This window comes from Muscardinus avellanarius, assembly GCF_963383645.1.
Source record: "Muscardinus avellanarius genome assembly, chromosome: 8".
Taxonomy (NCBI): Eukaryota; Metazoa; Chordata; class Mammalia; order Rodentia; family Gliridae; genus Muscardinus; species Muscardinus avellanarius.
In genome coordinates, this window is record NC_137794.1 from 19,600,631 (window position 1) to 19,623,509 (window position 22,879).

Below are 22,879 nucleotides of genomic sequence, written 5' to 3' on the forward strand. Positions count from 1 at the left end.
TAAATGAATAATGTGTGCATGTGTGCCTCTACTGTCTTGTACCCCATTAAGATGTATGACTACAATGCACCAATAAGAAATAAGTAAAAGGAGAAAAAATACTAAAATTGATATTTTTAAAATAAATTCCATTTTTTCTCAAAGAAGAGCATTATAGTGTGACTTTTTACCTAATTACTAAAAAGAGTTTTCTTGCTTTAGCAGAGAAATTCATCATGTAGTTTCAAATCCAAAAAAGCCTACGTGTGTTATAGATTTCATTTTATTTTCTAATTTGATCAGGACTACATAAGTGAGTGAATGGCTAAAGATGAATTTGCTGTGAGAAAATTATATGGACAAGTATTTTTCTGGAATAATGACATATATAATAAATGTTAGTTCAGCCGGGTGGTGGTGCACGCTTGTAATCCCCGCCCTTGGGAGGCGGAAACAGGAGGATCTCGCAGGTTTAAAGCCATCCTTGCTGGCTTAATAGACGCTGTTTCCAAATAAAAAGTATAAAATAGGTCTGGGAGTGTAGCCCAGAGATAGAGGGGTTTTCAGGAACCCCAGTACCACCAAAAAATAAAAAATAAAAAATAAAAAATAAATGTTAGTTCACATTTTATAAGTTGAATGACTTATTTTGAAAGACTTGATTCATAGAATATATTTATAATTCCTTAAAATTTCACTTACAAGAGAATCTGCTACTAGTCATTTGATTTAAACATAAAAAATTCTTAAATCAAGAGCCATCATAAAATATAAGTGGAAAATGAGTAATTCCAAATGGATGGCTGAAAAAAAAAATCAAATTAACAAATCAAATGTAGATAATGTTAATATTTTTGAAATTTCAACAGATCTTCCTAAACCAACCAGAATTAAAGCATGTGTGTGCATATTATTTGTGTGTGTGTGTGTGTGTGTGTGTGTGCTCATTTATTCACTCATTTTTACATATTTTAGCTACTAGAACTGCAGGTATAATACCAAAAATAATATTTGTACTCTCATTAAATTTTTGTAGACCATAAAATAGTGGATTTCTCATAATTTAGGAAATACCTAATGTTAAGACAACAAATTTTATGTGAGTTGGGGAAATGATGACAGCTTAAATATTTAATTTACTTTTGTTTTCAATGTGTGCAACTATGTATATTTATTTATGTTTTTATTTATTTATTTATTTTTATATTTATTTATTGTGATATTGGGCTTGAACCCACTGGGCTTTTACCTCTAAGCCATGCACCCAGCCCTTTTTCATTTTTTACTTTGAGACAGAAGCTCACTAAGTTACTTCATGTTGGCCTTGAACCTACAATTCTCCTGTCTCTACTTTCAAGTACTGGGATTACAGGTGGGCACCACTCTATCTGTTTTTTATTTATTTTTGAAATACAATGTACCATTTATATATTAGTTAGTATACATGATTGCTTTTATACTTTTATTGGTGCATTGTAATTTCATTATAATATAGTTGAAAGTGTCAGTAACATACATGCGCAGGGCACTTGATGAGCTTTCTCCCAGCCATCTCTCCATTTCTCCTTTTCCTATTCATAACATTAGTAGTATACATAATTTTAAAGGTAAAACTTATGAAAATTTTACGACCTTTACAAGTTCTACATATTGACATTTTTCACATAGTATAATAGTGCTAAATTATTTTATATAATGCTACTTGCCAGGTCTTTAATTAAGTTCTTTGAATATATTATACAAAACATTGCTAAACTTTTTAAGCATTCATGTATGTATTTTTACAACAAGAGCTAAAATGAAATGCCATTTAAATAATTTTCAATCAAGTGTGGTAGAACATGCCTGTCATTCCAGTACTTGGGGAGGCTGAGAAAGGAGCATCCTAGATTAAAGGACAACCTCAGCAATGTGAGATCTCTGTTTAAAAACAAAAAATAAGAATGGGTTGGAGTGTATTTCAAACAGAGAATACTTCTGGGTTCCATTCCTAGTACTACAAAAGAAAAAAAAAAAAAACTAACAATCTAACAATGCAATTTATGTGTGGAGAGACTTTTAAGATAAAAATATATAAGATTAGTAATTAACTCTTATAGGTAACAGTATAACATTAGATTATGGAACTTATACAGCCATACTAATCCATATTTATTATATCAACAGGACGGTACAATAATGATTTGTTCAAAGCAACATTCCTCCAAAACCTTGTTGCCATCTGAAAAAAGCAATAAAGCACCAAGAGAAATACAGTAAGTTCTTCATTGGCCTTAATGCAAAAACTAGGATAAGCAAAGACCTTACTATAATTATGTATAAAACGACTAAATTTTTTTGCATGTATGAAAAGTGATAGCATTTAAAATACGTGTGTGTAGATTTTCTTAGTGTCAGTAGACTGTTTTTATGTACAAAAATTATAAGAACATTTTATAAATTATTTCATGCGCTCAAGATTTAGTCAGACTAACATAAAATTAAATGTGAATTCTAGCAAAATTTCATTTTTTCTTTTCTGAAATAAATATATTATTTTTTAAAATCTATTCTGGATAAAGCCTTGCAATCTGTTATTTCTTTGTGGAGGAGGGGATAAGTATTACAAAAACTGTCTATCAACTATGGTCATCTCTTTGGATTAATGAACTCATAAAAGTGATTATCTTTCTTATAATATATCTTTTAATTATTTTCTAGAATTCTCTCTTTTTTTGTTGTACTGGCGATTGAGCCCACCTATGACCTACATATCCAGCCCTATTTTATTATTTATGTAATTATTTATGTAGCTCCTCCATTAATCAACCTCAGCCTTCTTCATCTCCTACCCTTCACTTTCAGCTTTGCTGAGGTTTTCCCTCCATTATCTAGAGTCCCTCTGGTATTTATATTTCATTTTTTATTTTGAAACATGTTCTTGCTAAGTTTCTCAGGCTACTCTGATACCTGTGATCCATCTGTTTTAGCTTCCCAGTTACTGAAATTACTTTTCTGAGACTGTATTGACATATTTTCTGTAATTTTTTTTAATTTAAAAAATTATTATTGTTGTAATCAAACATCTTTCCTTCCCTTTGGTTAGGTACTCAGAAATAGTATTGCTGGATCAAATGATAAGTTCATTCCCATTTTTCTGAGGATACTCCATACTGTTTTCCAAAGTGGTTGCACTAATTTGCAATCCCACCAACAATGTTTTAGAGTTTCCACCTCTCCACATCCTCATCAGCAATTGTCTTTTGTGTTTTGAATGATTGCCATTCTAATTGGAGTAGGAGAAGTCTCAGGGTAGTTTTGATTTGCATCTCTCTGATTGCTAATATTGTTGAGCATTTTTATGCATTTGTTAGCCATTTGAATTTATTATTTTATGAAGTGTCCATTTAATTCACTTGACCATTTTTGACTGGGTTATTTGTTTTCTTAGTGGTGAATTTTTTTTAATTCTCTGTATATTCTAGATATTAGTCTTCTATCGGAGGAGTAGGTTGCAAAAATCTCCTCCCATTTGGTTGGCTCTTGATTGAGACATTTCAAGGAAGAAAAACTATAGACCTATATCTCTGATGAAATTGGATGCAAAACTGCTAAACTAAATACTAGCAACATGTATTCAAAACCACATCAAGAAAACTGTATACCATTACCAGGTAAGGTTCATCCTAGGGATGCAAGGCTGGTTCAACATACAAAAACCAATCCATGTAATTCATCATATAATCAGAAGCAAAGACAAAAATCACATGATAATTTCAATAGGTGCTAAAAAACCACTTGATAAAATCCAACATCCATTTATCATAAAAGCACTGCAGAGAATAGAAATAAAAGGAATATATCTCAGCATCATAAAGACATTCTACAATAAACCCATATAGTCAACATCATATTAAATGGGGAAAAAACTTCGAGAATTTTGACTAAAAACAGGAACAAGAGAAGGATGTTAAATATCACCACTTTTCTTCAATATAGTACTTGAAACTCTAGCCAGAGCAATAAGACAAGATAAAAAAATCAAAGGAATACAAATAGGAAAAGAAGAACTCAAAATTTCTGGAATCCTTAAAGACCAAATTCCTTAATATATGCTCCACAATATTTAAGATATTATCTCATTCTTCCATCCTTGGATACTTTGTTATTGTTGTTGTTAGCAATGGTGGAGACAATTCCAGGGTATCTCAATTGTTAGTTAATCATTGAACTAGTGGTTTTAGATTTACTGAATAGTGGCAAGGACCATAATCAGAGTTCCCATATGTCTCACACCCATTTTCTCCTATTCTTATTATTCTATATTAGTATGTTAAATTTATCACAACTAGTAAAATCATACATTACATTATTATTAGTTGAAGACCACTCTTCATTCAGTTACATTTTTTTTTCATTCTAAGCTACCATCTAGGATATTACATCATTGTGTTTTAAATAAATTCATATTATAAATGTAAAGGGAGTTAGAAATTACCATATGGATTTTATGAGATACAATTGAATCTATAAACACTTCTTTACAATATAACCACTTCTGTGCTTTCTGCATCTCTATATATCTGCCTTTTCTGGTATTTTATTTAAATGGAATCATCATATATAAGATATTCATAACTGTTTATTTTTCTATTAGTCTAATGTTTTCAATACCTATTCCTATTGTAGCCTATGTCAGTACTTTTGAGCTCCTTCATGGAAATTTTCATTTCAATTATTAAACTTTGAATTCAGTGTGTTTTCTAGTGTATCTCTTACAGATATTTTAGATTTATTGAGGAATTATCATGATGTTCTTCAATTATTTAACCTTAATTCCTTAAACATAGTTCTAATAGCTCCTTTGAAGTCTTTGTTGGCTAAATACATTATCTGGTGCCCTTGAAAAGCAGTTTTTATTTTTTGCTCTTTTTCTATATTGAGTCACCTTGTTCTGCTTCTTTATATGTGTCAAATTTTTTATTGAAACTGGACCATTTATATGAAATGTTACAGCACATCTCATAATGCTTCCTACCCCTACACTTGATAGTTGTTATTATTATTGCTTGCTTTGTTACTTCTTTAGTCACCCTTTGTGGATATAAGACATTGATTTGTGAGATATTATTAAGTTCTCTAAACCAGTTAGATTTTTACACTTATGCTGTCGAACATGCATGTGGCTTGGAGGTTGCAAGCAGCAACAGGAAGTTTATGTTTGCCTCCCATTCTAGCAAGAATTACTAGCTTGGATATCAATATCTGATCATGGAGGAATGGGTGCATGCACATAGACTTCCAGAATACTAGGAGAAAGCATCATTTCAGTTTTAATTTTGATTTCTATAGAAGTCACCTCTGCAACAGGATAGCTAATTGTTCAACAGTATTTAGTTAAAAGTGTGTTAGCCGGGCGTGGTAGCACACGCTTGTAATCCTTGTAATCCTGTGCTTGGGAGGTGGAGACAGGAGGATCACGCAGGTTCGAAGTCAGCCGCGCTGGTTTAAGAGACCCTGTTTCCAAATAAAAGATATAAAATAGGTCTGGGAGTGTAGCCCGGAGATAGAAGGGCTTCCAGGAACCCCAGTACCACAAAAAGAAAGAAGGAAAGAAAGAAGAAAGAAAGAAAGAAAGAAAGAAAGAAAGAAAGAAAGAAAGAAAGAAAGAAAGAAAGAAAGAAAAAGAAAGAAAGAGTTGTGTGTTCTTCCCTGGACCAGTGACAGTTTGGCCTGTGTTGATGGGTCTATTTGTAGCATAGAAAGTATTTTTCAATTTCACCTCATGTGCTGCACAGATTGCTCTGAGTGCATCCCAATACATGTGCACAGCCTTTCTGATCCCAGGAGTTTATTGTGCTTCTAGAACAGCTTTTGAGGATGTTGCTTGCCTGCTTCTATTAAATTTCTGGTTAGTTGCTCTTGGTCATATCCTAAGTATTGTTTTTCCTGGTGGTATCATAGATATACTAGACTCTCTTTTTTGCTTTCTGTTTGTTTGTTTTGCAGTACTGGGGAGCTAACCTAGGGCATTGATTATACTAGCCAAGCACTTTACCACTGAGCTATATCCCCAACCCTTTTATTATTTTATTTTAACACATGGTCCCAGTAATGCCCTTTTCTAGCCTCTTTCTAACTGCTTTCCTCCAAGAACTTCACTATTAGAATCTCCTTTCTCAGCCTCCTAACTACTGGAGTTACATATGTGTACCACCACACTCAGCAGAATTATTCATATTTTGTTCCTTCTCTCAATCCTCTCAAGAAAAACTGCAGAACTCTTTTATTATGTGCCTGGCTTGTGTGTCTGGTTTCATTTCCAAGACTGAAGGTGGGGATCTCCTTTTCTGAGTAATACCCAAACTTTCACTCTACCAGGAAACTGGGGATGATCAAAGTCTCTTTTTGCTTTGCTTTCTGTCTCTGGGGAAAAGAACTACCTTCTTAGCGAATGGGGCCTGTGCAGATATTTATTAGTATCTACCTATATTAGAAGTGATGTAACCTTTTGAATGATACAATGGAAATGGCCATTATATCTAGATCATCAAATAGATTTTTCCAATTTGTAAAATTAATTCATGAAGTTTTTATTTAGTATCTCTTTTCTGCTAATCACAACACTAGGCAAAGGAAATGTCAAAATAATGAAGACAAAGTATCTGATTTCAAAGGGCTGATAGATATAAAATAAATCAAACCATATAATTTATTTGGTTACTAGGGAAAGATTATCAAAATATTGGTATAATGTGGAGGTGCTACTGGTATGAGATATCTTGAAGCTAATAAGGAACAAACTCATAATTTGAATTTCTAAGAGTTAAATAATATCTTATGTAACTGGGGATATATGATGCTTTAAAATATAGGTACCTAGTTACTAGAGAATTAAGAATTCATTCAGACAAACCTATATAATACAATCACACATGAATTTCGAGCATTATGTATTAAAATAGCTAAAAATAATTAATTGTGACAAGAGTCATGTTCGGGGAGGATGCAAGATATTTTAAGGTATGTTAAAGTCCATCTTTTCAGCATTCAACTCAAATTGTCATAGAAACCAAGATGTGTCAGCTAGAATTGTAGGGAAATATTCAGAATGTGAATTTGAGCCTTAAAGTATTGGTGGAGAATTTTGTCGTGGTGTTATTAAAGGAACATCAAGATGACATTCTTTAACATGAAAAATAGTGTAACTGATTTGCATTGTTCAAGTTTCCTTTAAATATGCAGAGAAGTTGTCATCTGCAATCATACTGTGACTGAGTTATATTTAATCTGCTGGAAGTAAATTGAAATAAATGGAATATACATGACACTCTGAAGAGCAGAGTACATAAATGTGCAAGAAGAATATGTGGTTAAACTATTGCATAATAAAACTTCATAAGGGAAGGATCCAAAGCAAAAGTATCATGGTTTGGAAATTTTTCTACTATAATTATTTCATATATCATGTTTATTTTCATATAGTTCATAATGCCAGAAGATATATATTGATAATGATAGGAGAAAATTGAGTTATGAATTAGGAGATATGGGTTCTAATTCCAGCTTTCTCATAGCAATTTTTGTCAGTTCTGACAATTTTCTCATCTTTAGAATTTGAGGTTTCATATTATAAAATGGCAATACTGTGATTCTGGAAAATTTACATGCTAGATTATTTAGCCACATTTAATAAAACTTGATAGTTAATGTTTGAATTATGCATATAGCTTCTAATTGATAAATTAAGATACCTATTAGTATTTTTGTAATAATACTATCATAATTAGTAGTAGTAATTTGTTAATTTGAACAATACTGGCATTCCTTATCTATGATTAATGTATCTTCAAAGAAAGAACAACTTGAGGACCCTAAGTTTAACACTTTTTCTATGCCATTACCTCAAATGTACAGAAAAAAGGGAAATATTTCACAACTTACATATTCAACCACCACTTAAAGTTACAAGTTAAATATAAGAAAAATTCAACTATAACAGAATTGTTTGAGCAGATGATGGTTCATTACTATGAAATACAAACTTTTTATATTCTTATGGTAGCAACTACAGTAGCATAGTTTTTTGTAACAAGTCAAAATTTTCATGCTATTAATATGTCAAAGAATTTCACCACTTTTCTCAAAGGTAACTATTGTGACTTCTTTATTCACAGAGCCAATTAAAAAAAACTTGATTTCTCACTGTCATAAGCTAAATATTTATAGATTCAATTTCTTTACCTTTTTTCCTATAGCCAATATAATTGCTATAATAATCTGTCTGCAAACATGAACATTCACAAATACAGATTCAAATAAATATATTGAAATTAAGTTGGTTATAAATGGATATTCTAAAAACCCAGTGGTGTTTGTTCTCCATTTCTACTGTTTCTCTCTCTCTCTCCCTCTCCCCCTCCCTCTTTCTTTCTCTCTCTGTCTCTAACTCACTCATCTACTTAAGTTGACTCTTGCCATTTCTTACTGTGATATTTTGCCCCACCATTTTCTTTCATGCTTTTAAGATTGAGAGAGTGCATCCCCAAGTGCTATAAGCTTAAATATATTACATAAAAGTGTTATACAATTTTAATATGTCAGAGAGAAAAGAGAACAATGTATAGTTGTATATTTAATGTGCAATTATATAAATTGGATATTATTATGTGACATATACAGAAATTCTTATTCTGTTTTTAGCTTTTTCCCCTATAGATTTTAATTACTTGCTGGCAGGCATCAATTACTTTCAGGCTAAATTTTTTCAGTTAACAAAAGAAGGACCTATTAATAAAAAATATCTCTTTGTTTATATGATGTCTTTATGTTCACTTATGAAAAAAGCACCTGTATTGATCATACCAATATTTTATAAATTTTATATTGGTGCATTGTAGTCATACATCTTAACAGAGTATAAGATAGTAGAGGCAAACATACACATGACTCATTTAGCCCTTCCTGAATTTTCACCCCATTCCCTCCCAGCCTCTCTTCTTTTCATGTTTGACTTAGTGGTTGGCTTTGATATGTTTGTGAATGTACAATATGTAGTTTAGGGAATTTCCTTCTTCCCCCTTCCCATCACTCCCAGTTTTTTGCTCATCTATGGTTTCTTGTCCTTTGTCTAGAGTTTTTTATATGACCCTTTTTCTCCATAACCTCCAAATATTAGAGATCACATATGAATTTTCACTTTGTATGACTGACTAGTCTCAGCATAATGTTCTCCAGTTCCATCCATTTCTACATAAGTGACATAATTTTGTTCTTTATAGAAGAGTACAATTCCACTGTGTACATAGCCCATAGTTTTGTAATACTTTCATTTGTTGATGGACAGCTTGGCTGGTTCAATAGTTTGACAAATGTGAATTGTGTGGTGATGAACACAGATACACATGCATTAGCATGGTAGTTTGGTTTTCATTCTTTTGGGTAGTTATTCAGAAATGGTATTGCTGGAACATATGGTGTATTCATCCACATTCTCCTCAGGATACTCTCTACTGTTTTCCAAAGTATTTGCACTAATTTTTAATCCCACTAGCACTGTATTAGAGTTCCTCCTTCCTCACATTTTTACCAGCATTTGTTGTTGTTGTTTGTATTTTTAATGATTGTCATTCTAATTAGAGTTAGGTCAAACCTTAGGGTAGTTTTGATTTGCATCTCTCTGATTGCTAATGATGTTGAGAATTTTTCATGAATTCATGGGACATTTGAATTTCTTATTTTGGCTTACTGTTTTGAAGATATTAAGAGCCAACATTGTGTGTGTGTGTGTGGGGGGGTCCTGAGATGAAACCCAGGGGTACTTGGCATCTGAGCTATACCCCTTCCCCTATTTTATATTCTTTATTTAGCATCTCACTAAGTTGCAGAGGGCCTCACTAAGTAGCTGAGGCTGTCCGTGAACCACAATCCTCCTGTCTCAGCCTACCGAATGCTGGGATTACTAGCATGTGCCACCACACCTGTCTAAAAGCCAGCATTTGCTTGGCTATGGTAAGGAAATCAATCAACTGGCCAGAAAAATGATAGCATACAAAAAAGACCAGCATGGGGTAGAATAACTTTATAGCAACCACTCTTATAACAACTGACTGAGGCCCATGAAAACTATTCCAATCCCTTCAAGTATCGTGTCCTCAGTGACTCAATCACCTCTCATCAACCACATCTCTTAATAGTTCTATCACCTTCTCAAATGAGGAACAAGTTTCCAGCAAGGGAACCCTTAAGAGATGCACTCAATTCATAATTAAACTATAACAGGAAATTTTATCCCTAATAGAACTGAAACTATGTCATACCAATATACTTCTGTCATTTTGGTTTTCTATTCTTTAAGATTTCTATTATTTCTTCCTAATATAGTAGAAAAGGCAGAGCAACCACATCCACAATTAGTCATGTGGATGCCACAGAAAATGATTTTATTTTGTTTAACTTCAGTTTTACAGTTTTTATATGTTAGTATCTCACAGTTGTAAGTACACACTGAGTATTTTACTGTGTCAGTGTTTGTACAAAGAAATGTGGATATATTTTCCTGTCATTGCTTACATTAACTTTTTTTGTGTGATATTGGGGGTGGAACCCAGGGGCTTTCTACCTCCAGGCTACTCTCCCAGCCCTATTTTATATGTTATTTGGAAACAGGGTCTAAGTTGCTGAGAGCCTCACTAAGTAGCTGAGGCTGGCTTTGAACCTGTGCAATTCTCCTGTCTCAGCCTCCCAAGCATGGGGATTACAAGCGTGTACCACTATACCCAGCCTACGTTAACTTTTTATTGTGATAATTAGTATTGTTATCAGTTTCCAGGTGATAGGATAAGTGAACTTCCAACCCATATAGTGAATATGGAGATGTATAAGCTAGGACAGTCAAACTAAGACTGGGTAAGACTGAGGGTGTAGTTCGGTGGTAGAGTGCTTACAAAGGACCCTGGAATCTACTCCCAGAAATGAAAAATAAAAAAAGAAAATTAGGCAAGGTGTTTATTGCATGAAAAAGTAAGGAAACATTTATGACAGCATTCTATTTTTCATGTCTTATGATCTGTAGAGAACAGATCTGGTAAGATTTAATTTGGGTATAGACCTCAATTTAATTTTCTATTCACTAGTACAATTATATCTACAGCAATTCAATCTACTTATCAAAAAGGTTAGTGGGAAAATGGCCCTACCAGTAATATAATTTTCTGTTGCTCTCTTTAGCTTACGCTCAATATATGCTCTTATTTTTTATATTTTTCTTTTCTCAATGCCATACCCACAAGCCCACTCATACATTCCTCATCCAAAATATTTTAAAATATCAAAGAACAATGGCTAAGCAGATATTCTGGCTTTCTGTCTATCATTCAAAAATGATTATTTCAAGCCGGGCGTGGTGGCGCACGCTTGTAATCCCCGCGCTTGGGAGGCAGAGACAGGAGGATCGCGCAGGTTCGAAGCCAGCCGCGTGCTGGCTTAGGAGACCCTGTTTCCAAATATAAAATGTAAAAAGAGGTCTGGGAGTGTAGCCTGGAGGTAGAAGGGCTTCCAGGAACCCCAGTACCACCAAAAAATAAAAAAATAAAAAAAAATGATTATTTCAACTTCCATTTTGTTTTATTCACAAGGACACAGTGACTGTATCTTTGTTACAACATATGTTCAGTTACATTTCTAAAATGAAAAAGCCAAATGAAAAGCCACAAATAAATTCAGAAATAAAAAGAACTAAAAATCTCCACTATTTCTGGCATTGTCTTTTCAATGTCAGGTCTCATGGAATGATAATATAAAGTGATAAAGTAGAAAGTAGACAATTGTAATATTTTATTTCAAATATGTATTCAGAAGAAGATTTATTATCCTTATAACTGAGGCCTCTGAGTTGGCTGGAGATGAAGGTAAAAAATAAGCCCTATCATAGGCTCCCCATACTAACAAATGCATTGGGAATATATGCCTTCTCTCTCTTATGTCTTTTAGATTAAGTTCTTTAAATAATGATGCATTTATTCTTGAATTTCTTTATAAATTTACTGGAAACTGAAACATTATAACATTCGGATGATATTGACAATAAATGTTTGATAACTTGAATGATAGTGATTATTTTTCTACCTCTTTTAATAATGTTGAAATGTATTTTTTAAGAATCCAATTCAGATGAAATGACATCAATTTAATAATTGTATTTTTATTTTTGGTGGTACTGGGGTTCCTGGAAGCCCTTCTACCTTAGGGCTACACTCCCAGACCTATTTTATACTTTTATATTTGGAAACAGGGTCTCTAGGCCAGCACGGCTGGCTTTGAACCTGCGCGATCCTCCTGTTTCCGCCTTCCAAGCTCGGGATTACAAGCGTGCGCCACCACGCCCGGCAATAATTGTATTTTTGTTATAAAATATACAAACAATTTAGAGTAGACTTAATTATCAAATTCAAAATTACTATTTAGTGGGCAAAAATATTAATGAATAGAAAAAATATCAATGCAGCTTAGTTTATCAGTGTGAGAGTTAATACTTTGTATGCACACCAAACCTGTTAATGATGCTGAGTAATTTCCCTAGGGTCTATATTATTTTTTCTTGTTTGAAATGCATGCTATAAATCAGGTCTTCCTGTCTCTGCCTCCATAATACATAGAGTTTGGTGTAAATGAGAGTTTTACTTCTGTCAGTATTTAACAACAGTCTCATAGTTTACTTGAGCCAAATATAAAGTGCTTAGTTCATAGTGCCTAATTTCTATTCATATTGTAAAACGGTTGTGATCATATTTAAAATTAAAGTTTCTAACAATGTCTCATATGCAAATAATTACATTGTAATTAAATTTTAATTGAAACTTTTTGCATTGAACCCATGTGGGTGTGTTAAAAGTGGCTTTTATGAACTTTATCAAACAATGGAGATGCTTTAAAAATAACTATTTCTTATTCACTAAAGGTAAAGAAATATAGATTATTTATAAATGCATAGGAAAAATTAATTATGTTAAAGTAAATACCATATATTAAAGCTTAATATTTAGTTTTTATAATATAGGCTTATAAATAATTTTATTAGCATAATAAACATAGTTAAAATAATATTAAAAACTATAGCAGTAATTATTACCATGTATCACTATCCTATCAGTCAGTAGCATTATAATAATTTATTTCAAAGATGAAAATTTTAAACAGAAATAATTAACTTCCCCCATAATGTGTGGTATCCTTTCATTAACTAAGTAAATACCTATAAGTATTTAGTCTTCTGTTTTCATTTTCCTTCCCTTTCTGTGATGGTGAACTGGCTATACAGAAGATTTCTTACTATTTTATTTCTATTCTAGGAATAATCAGAGAATACTTTAAAGATTGTTGCATTTAAATTAGTTTTAAGGCCCACTGCACCAAACTTTGGGGAAGTAGAGAGATTCACACTTTACGTCAGAGTTTCATTATGGCCATCTTCTATTTCACTGCAGAAAACATTATCTTTGATAGTAAAAGTCAGAGTAATAAGGGGGCTGCAGAACTCTCTACCTCTCTCACTGCTGCCCTACCATGTTTTCTCTCTTTTTCACAAGTTAAAAAATACAGTCAGCCATCTTACAGACAACAGCACAGGCTCATTTCCTTCAGGACCTGCATGTTATATGTCTGTATCTGTCCACCTCTAAGAGTCTAGATTCTTACTTCCTTAGTTCATATCTCAGGGTCAACTTATGTGAGGAGATTCCTCATAGCTCTATGTCTCATAAGATCTCATTCTACTTACTCTATTTTTTCAATAACACCTTTTCATTATTAATTTATGACATATTTATTGTTTTGTTTTTTGCCATACTGAGAATGAAACCCAGGGGCATTTTATCTCCAAGCTACACCCCCCAGCCCTAGGTTTTAGTCTTTTTTTAAAAAAAAACAGGGTCTCAGTGAGTTGTGAAGAGCCTTGCTATGTAGCTGAGGCTCTCTGCAAGCTGCAGTCCTCTGGTCTCTGCCTCCCAAATGCTGGAATTACATGTATGTGACATATTTATTGTTTTATAACTTTACTGTTTGTTTCTGTTTGCTTTATCATAAACTGCATTATCTTTCCCACAGTGCTAGTGCAGAAAACATTACCTAGCACAGGATAAGCACTCAATAATTATTTGAAGAGAATGAATATTCTCCTATAATTATGTCATTAACCCTCCTAATTACCAGACACCATCATATTTGAAACCCACAGAAGAAAATTAGAAGCTTAGAATGGATTACTTTGGTTTTGGTTTGCTGTCTTCTTTTGTCTAGAATAACTACGATTATATTTACCCATACTCATGCTTTATTTTAAATTGGCTATGTAGTCAGCAATATTTTGCTATGTTAGAAACAAAATATTTTTAAAATGTAGTAAAATTTAGCCAAGTTTCCTTTTGTGTATTACAAGTAAGATTTTTTTGATCATGATTATTTTGAAAATACCAAAGACCATACATGTATGAGTCTAGATTGGTTACAATTTTTCCAATGATTTATGCTATAAAAACCAAAGAATGAAAAGAATAAAAAGAGAAAATTAAATGGGAAAAAACTCTACCATTGTTTTCTTTTCTTTCTTTCTTTTTAAGCCAGGACCCTACAGCAACCCTTTCCCCAGGGTACACCTTGTGACCCAACAGGCTAGCCCAGTTAGAATGTCCCGAGACACAGGAAAAATCCTCCAGGCACAATACCTGCACAGGGCCTCAAAGGGAGGTTCCAAGACTACCTTGGACAACCTCCACCCCTGTGGTAGGGAAGCACAGGCCTGAGTCCAGGGTGGAGAGTGCGGAGAAGCTGAATACAGGCTGGAAATACACAGAACCCAGGACTTGTACAGAATTTATTAACAGTGACACTAGATGCCCTGACACCTAAAACCAAAGCTGTCAAAGGCAAGAAAGGGATCCAAACACCCTGAGAGAGGCTTAGGAAGCTGACAATACAGTACAGAGCAAATTAAGAGACATTGGATTATACTCCAAAAACTACCACAGCAATCAGATGTTCAGATATTAAATGAACATGACCCATATTAGTAAATTAATAGTACTGTTTTGTTTTGTTGTGTTGTTGTTCTTTTTTTCCCTTCTTTCTTTTCCTTTATTTGGATTATTTTTAATATGTGCTTGATAGTTTATATCTCCATACTTAGATATTGTACTAACTACAAGAGTCCTACTATTTAACTCTTTCTTATGCTCACCAAGATATTACTTTATTATACTTAAATTCTTACTCTATCTAAACATATCCTCTACCTAACCCAACTCCTGTACCCATCACCCCAGCTGCTTCCCCATCACCCAACCCTATACATTGGAAAAACCACTGCTGACCTGCTGATACCTCAACATTCCTAATACTAAAATTGGATTACACATAATACTTACAAAAAATGGGAAGACATCAGAAAAACAGCCCTGAGAACCTTGAAAATATGAAAACCAGGAATAATGAAGAGACAACAGAAATCACAAATACTGAACTACAAGAAATGCAAGAAGGGGAGTTCAGAATCTTGATCTACAATATGATGAAAGTCTTTAAAACAAGTCTACAGCAAATGAAAAAGGAAACTGAAACATGAAAAAAAGAATCAGAAAGAAGTCTGGAATGAAAGAGTCAATAAATGAAATGAAGGCAGCAATAGAAATTCTAGAAGATTAGAAGAAATGGAAAGTAGAATATCACTGTTAGAAGACAGTTCATTCAAAACCAAAAACACAGTCAAGAGCATACAGAAATCATTATAGCAACAAAACCTAAAAATCCAACAACTATGGGACAATATGAAGCATCCTATCTTATAGATAAAAGGCATTAAAGAAAGAATAGAGGTACAGAACAAGGGCTTTCATAATCTCTTTAAAGAAATAATTTCAGAGAATATTCCAAACATGGAAAGAGACTTGGATCTTCACATTCGGGAGACATACAGAACACCATTAAGATAAGACAAAAAAAAAAAAAAAGAACATCTCCACGCATTATAATAATCAAAATGATCAACATAGATGTCAAGGAAAAAAATCTTAAAAGCAGTAAAAACAAAAGGACAGGTGATATATACAGGCAAAACAATAAGAATCACCCCAGACTATACATCCCAAGTCATGAATGCCAGGAAAGAGTAGTATGATGTGTTCTAGACCCTAGAAGAAAACAACTTAAACCAAAACTACTATATCCAGCAAAACTATTATTCAAAATTGATGTAGAAACAAAAGTGTTTCAAGATAAGCAGAACTTCGAAAAATTCATGAATTCTAGGCCAACACTAGAGAAAACACTTAAAGAAATAAACCATAAAGAAGAAAAAAGAAGCAGACTCCAGAACCAGAGAAGAGACTAAGTTGATCAGCAGGGCATCTAAGTAAAGAATTATATCCAACAGAAGATAGAACAAAAAATGACAGGAAACAAATACCTTATTTCAATAATAACACTGAATGTCAAAGGACTTAACTCTCCAATCAAAAGAAACATTGGCAATGTGAATTAAAAAACATAATCCAAATATGTGCTGTTTGCAAAAAAACTCACATTACAGCAAAAGACATTCACAGACTGTAAGTGAAGGGATGGAAAAGATATATCATGACAATGGAGACCAAAAACGGGTAGGAGTAGCAACACTGATATCCAAAAAAACAGACTTTAAGCTAAAACACATCAGAAGTGACAAAGAAGGGACCTTCCTTTTATTAAAAATAAAAATCCACCAAGAAGATATAATGATAGAAAATGTATATGCCCTGAATGTGGGTGCAGCCACATTTGTAAAACAAACCCTCAAGGACATCAGACCTCAAATAGACTCAAATATAATAATAATGGGAGACTTCAATATATCTCCCACACCACTGGATAGACCTTCAAGGCAAAAGATGAGTAAAGACTTTTCAGAACTAATGAAAACTATAAACCAAATGGACTTAATAGACATATACAGAATATTTCAATGAGGAACAAGAGAATACACATTCTTCTCAGCAGCCTGTGGCACCTTCTCCAAAAGAGATCACGTCCTGGGACACAAAGCAAGCACCAGCAAATTCCAAAGAAGTAATATAATTCCCTGCATCTTTTTAGACCATAATGGAATGAAAGTAGAAATCAACAACAGGAAACCCAAAAGAAACTATTTAAATACATGGAGATGGAATGATACACTATTGAATGATGAGTGGATTCGGATTAGAAATTAGGGGAGAAATAAAAAATTTTTGGAATTAAATGAAAACAGAGAAACAACTTACCAAAAATCTATGGGACACTTTGAAGGCAGGGTTGAGAGGAAAGTTCATAGCATTGAGTGCCCACATAAGAAGAACAGAAAGTTGCCAAGCAAACAACCTAATGACACAACTCAAGTACCTAGAAAGATTGAAACAGTCTAATCCCAAAGCCAGCAGAAGGCAGAAAATTATTAAAATCAAACCAGAAATAAATGAAATAGAAAACAAAATAAAAAAACAATTCAAAAAATTAACAAAACAAAAAATTCTTTGAGAAGATTAATGGGATTGACAAACCCTTGGCCAACATAATCAAATGAAAAAAAGAATCATCTCAAATTATTAAAATCAGAAATGAAAAAGGAGGCATCACCACAGAGAGAGGGGAAATTCAAAGGATTATCAGAAAATATTTTGAGAATTTATGCTCCAACAGACTGGAAAACATGGAAGAAATCGATGGATTTCTAAGCACATGTAACCTACCTAAACTGAACTAAGAAGACATAGCAAGAATAAACCAACTAATAGCAATAAAAGAAATAGAAACAGCAATCAAAATTCTGCCAGCAAACAAAAGCCCAGGCCCTGATGGGTTTCCAGCTGAATTCTACAAAACTTTCAATAAAGAACTAATAACAATACTTCACAACTTGTTTCAGGAAATTGAAAAAGATAGAATTCTCCCTAATTCCTTCTCTGAGGCCAGTATCACATTAACTCCAAAACCAAATAAAGATACTTCAAGTGAGGAACATTACAGACCAATATTCTTAATGAACATACATGTATAAATTCTAAACAAAATACTAGCTATAGGCATTCAAAACCATATCAAGGGAATTGTACACCATGACCAAGTTGGTTTCATTCCAGAAAAGCAAGGCTGGTTCAACATATGCAAACCAATACATGTTATTCACCATGTAAATAGAACTAAGAACAAAATCCACACAATCGTATCAATAGATGCTGAAATAGCATTTTACAAAATCCAACACCAATTCATGTTAAGAACACTGCAGAAAATTTGAATAGAAGAAAGATATTTAAACATCATTAAGGCAATATACAATAAACCCAAAGCCAACATCATATTGAATGGGGAAAATCTGCAAGAATTCCATTTAAAATCAGGCACAAGAAAAGGATGCCCATTATCACCACTACTTTTCAATATAGTCCTTGAGACTCTTGCTACAGAAATAAGACAAGAGAAGGAAATCAAAGGAATTCAATTAGAAAGAGAGGAGCTAAAACTATCCTTATTTTCCGATGATATGATTCTTTATCTAGAAGATCCAATGAACTCAACCAAATTACTTCTGAAGCTGATTAACCAATTCAACAAAGGTACAGGATACAAAATCAACCTAAAGAAATTAGTTGCTTTTCTTTATGTCAACTATGAATCCACAATGAAATAAATAAAGAAAACTATTCCATTTACTACAACCTCTAAACCAATAAAATACCTAAGAATAAACCTAAACAAAAATGTAAAAGATCTCTACAGAGAAAACTACAAAACATTGAAGAAAGAAATTGAAGAAGACCTTGTGATGGGGTGTGTCTATACAGCGCCTAGGCCTGAGCGGCCTACGGCCTAAGGCAAAACTTTAAGTAAAGTGATTCAGCAAAAAAGGGGCAAAGATGGCACTAGGAAGCTAGGAAGGCGTGGTTTCCCCATTCATTATGGGTGGGGAAACTGAGCAGTTTTTCCCTTTCTACCTTTAAAGGAGCTTTCCGCACACATGAATGGCTCATGTACTGGCCTGGGATTGGCTGTAAACTACGTGCTAGTGATATTTATCCTGGATAGGCTAGGCTATTTCTCATGGAAATTCCCCTCGTGGCTTGGTACTATATAAAGGATGGCTTGGAGAGAAATAAATGAGATCTCACTTGACTTGACTCCCGGCTCGTGGGTTTGTGTTCGAGTTGTAGGTACTCATCATCTCTCCAAGCCTCGTCAGCTGTCGGGCTGGATTCCTGACAACCTTGGAAGATGGAACAATCTCCCTTGCTCATGTATAGGCAGAATAAATATCATCAAAATGGCCATTCTGCCAAAAGTGATCTATAGATTCAATGCAATCCCCATTAAAATACAAACATTTCACATAGACCTGAAAAAATCAGTTATGAATTTTGTATGGAGAAAGACCCAGAATAGCCAAAGCAATTCTCAGCACAAAGAACCAGGCAGGGGGCATCATAATCCTGGACTTTAAATTATACTATAGAGCAATAGTAGTAAAAACAGCATGGTATTGACACAACAATAGGCAGACTGACCAGTGGAAAAGGATAGAAGATACAGAAACAAACCCACACATCTATAGTCAATTGATCTTTGAAAAAGGAGCCAAACTCATACTGTGGAGAAAAGACAGCCTTTTCAACAAATGGTGCTAGGAGAACTTGCTATCCATTTGTAGAAAGTTGGATCTGAATCCTTCCTTCTCACCGTGCACAGGCATCAACTCAAGATGGACCAAAGACTTAGAAATTACACCAGAGACTGTGAAGTTATTAGAGAAAGGCATAGGATCAACACTTTAACATATAGGCATAGGTAGTAACTTTCTCAACAAGACTTCTAAAACACAGGAAATTAAAGTAAGAATTAACAAGTGGGATTACATCAAATTAAAAAGTTTCTTTTCATCAAAGGAAACCATAAAGAGCCTAAAGATAAAACCTACAGAATGGGAGAAGATCTTTACCAGCCACCACTCTGATAGGAGGCTAATATCCAGAATATTCAAAGAGCTCAAAAGACTCTACACTAGCAAAATAAACAGCTCAATCAAGAAATGAGCAACTGAAATGAATAGACACTTCAAAAAAGAAGAGATACAAATGGCCAATAGATACATGAAAAGATGTTCAACATCACTAGCCATCAGGGAGATGCAAATAAAAACTACACTGAGATTCCATCTAACCCCAACCAGAGTGGCAAGCATAAAGAAATTAAACAACAACAAATGCTCACAAGGATGTGGGGAAAGAAGAACTCTTTTACACTGTTGGTGGGAGTGCAAAGTAGTCAGTGGCTATGGAGATCAGTGTTGAGATTCCTTAGAAAACTGGGAAAAGATCCACCATTTCATCCGGCTATGCCACTCTTGGGTATCTTTCCAAAGGTCTTGAAATCAGAGAACTACATTAACATATGCGTACCCATGTTCATAGCAGCACAGTTTGTAATAGCCAAAATATGGAAACAACCTAGATCCCCATAAACAGATGAATGGATTGCAAAATTATGGGAAATACACACAGTGGAATTCTATTCAGCTATAAAAAAAGAATAAAATAATAGCATTTGCAAGAAGATGGAAGGAACTGGAGAAATTATGTTAAGTGAGATTAGTCAAGCACAGAAAGAAAAGGGACATGTTTTCTCTAATATGCCCAAGATAGGGAGTAGTGGTAATACCAGAAGGACTCCAGATAATGAAGGGGAAATCTCAACAAGGCTAGAATGGAAGGACAGGAGAGGAAGAAAGCAGAGGTTGTTCAATGGAGGAGCTATATTCGAATATATGTAATAGTATAAATATAGCATGGTTAACCTGGACACTCTTATTGGGAGGGGGGAAGGGAATTGGGGGGAGGGAATGAAGGAAAATTTCAATATACACCATTTTCAATATGTTCCATATATAAAATATAGAAAAAAATAAATAAAAAATAGGACAACATATTGAAATATGTTTTCTGAAAATACTGACAATAGGAATGCATAGAAAACATTAAGCTTAGGCCAGGTGTGTTGGAGCATGCTTGTAATGCCTGTACTTGGGAGGCTGAGACAAGAGGATTGTGGTTAGGAGACAGCCTCAGGAACTTAAGTGTTGCCTTTCACAAATTAGTGAGACCTTGTTTTTTTTTTTTTTTTTTTTTTTTTGTGGTACTGGGGTTCCTGTCAGCCTTTCTACCACTGGGCTAAACTCCCAGGCCTATTTTATATTTTTATTTGGAAACATGGTCTCTTAAGCCAGCACAGCTGGCTTCAAACCTACTCAACCCTCCTGTCTCTCTCTCCCAAGCACAGGGATTATAAGCTTGCACAACCATGCCCTGCAGTGAGACCCTGTTTTAAAATAAAGAATAAAAAAGTAGGGCTAGGGGTATATCTCAGAGGTAGAATGCCCCTGAGTTTCATCTCCAGTACCCCAAAAATTCCTTAAACTTTTACAAACTAAATATTAGAAAACATTTCTTAGAGTAATTAATTTTTTTCTTGGAATTTAAAATACAGGTACATGTTCTGTTTATGTAACCATAAATAGAAAATTACTGAATGAAATATGGTATAATCTTAAAAGAGGTGACTTCTGTATAGAAGAACATTGGCTACTAATAGTGTAATAACTTTGATTGGGATGAAAAGAAGGGTCAGATCATTGAGACAGCTCATACATAAAAGGCACTTACTGCATTAATCATTAGCTTCTGCAGGCAGTGCTTATATCTGAGGTGTGTCACTGGTGATATATGGTTTCAATACATGTATTATTGGTGAAAAAATCCCTTAGGAGCACCTTTCAGAAATCCACACAGGAGATGTTGAAATGCTTTGCCAGTTTTTGACAGAGGCAATGAAAGGTATCAGCTTTCAGAGCCTTGTTTTAGTAAACAAAGCTCAAAGATTCACTGACAGATTGCATCTGTAGTATTCAGTACGTACTGCAAGTGAGGATGACACTGAGATTGAAATTTTGTCCTGAGGAAATTAATGGGTGTTGATGCCACAGTTGCTTTTTATTAAGAGGATTAAGTATACCAAAACCACTTCTATTGTAAGTGTAATGGAAACTGTAGAGTGTCCTGGAAAACCCAGAAAAGTTGAAGCAAGTAGTCTTCTTCTATGGTCTGTAATTTATTTCTCTAGCAAATTCAGCCAAAAAAGAAAAATTGAACCCAGGTTATATCTACTAAGTACTTTCTTTATTAGATAAGAAGAGAAAACACAATCAGTTGGTATGCTTTTGCATTTCTGATTCTGATTCTGCAATACACACCACTGATCTTTTATCTATATTCTAGGGATTAATAGTGAGCAACACAGATTTGTTCAACCAAAGTGGTCACCATGATTTTAAGATTGATAGTATACTTCTTATTCTATTTTTTATCCTGACTCATTTCTAAACATAGTTTTAACTTTGCATAACAAAGATACTTAGAGATAAAATGTCATCATTAAAAATATTCCCATAATAATATTGCAAACAACAAAGGCTGGGGTTAAAGCTCTATGTAGAATGCATGCCTAACATGACAAAAGTCTTGGCTTTGATCCCCAGCACCATGCACACACATACACACACACACACACACACACACTTATTTGTAGATAGTAAAGTCCGAGAAATAAATCTGTTCACATGTTAAATAAAATCAGCAATATCCAGATGAATTATAGTCTGCCAGAAGTGAGAATATTACTTTATAGAAAACTGTTAAACCATAATAATAGTGTTCTTCATAGATTTATAAAAATTCTAATGTAATTCAAGTTATAATTTTTGAAGAAGATTGACTAATGTAATTAATATCATATATGCAAAATTTTTCAGAAAATCGATAAGAATTTGAATGGCTATAGAAAAACTCAGTAGAGCACCACCCTAGCAGAT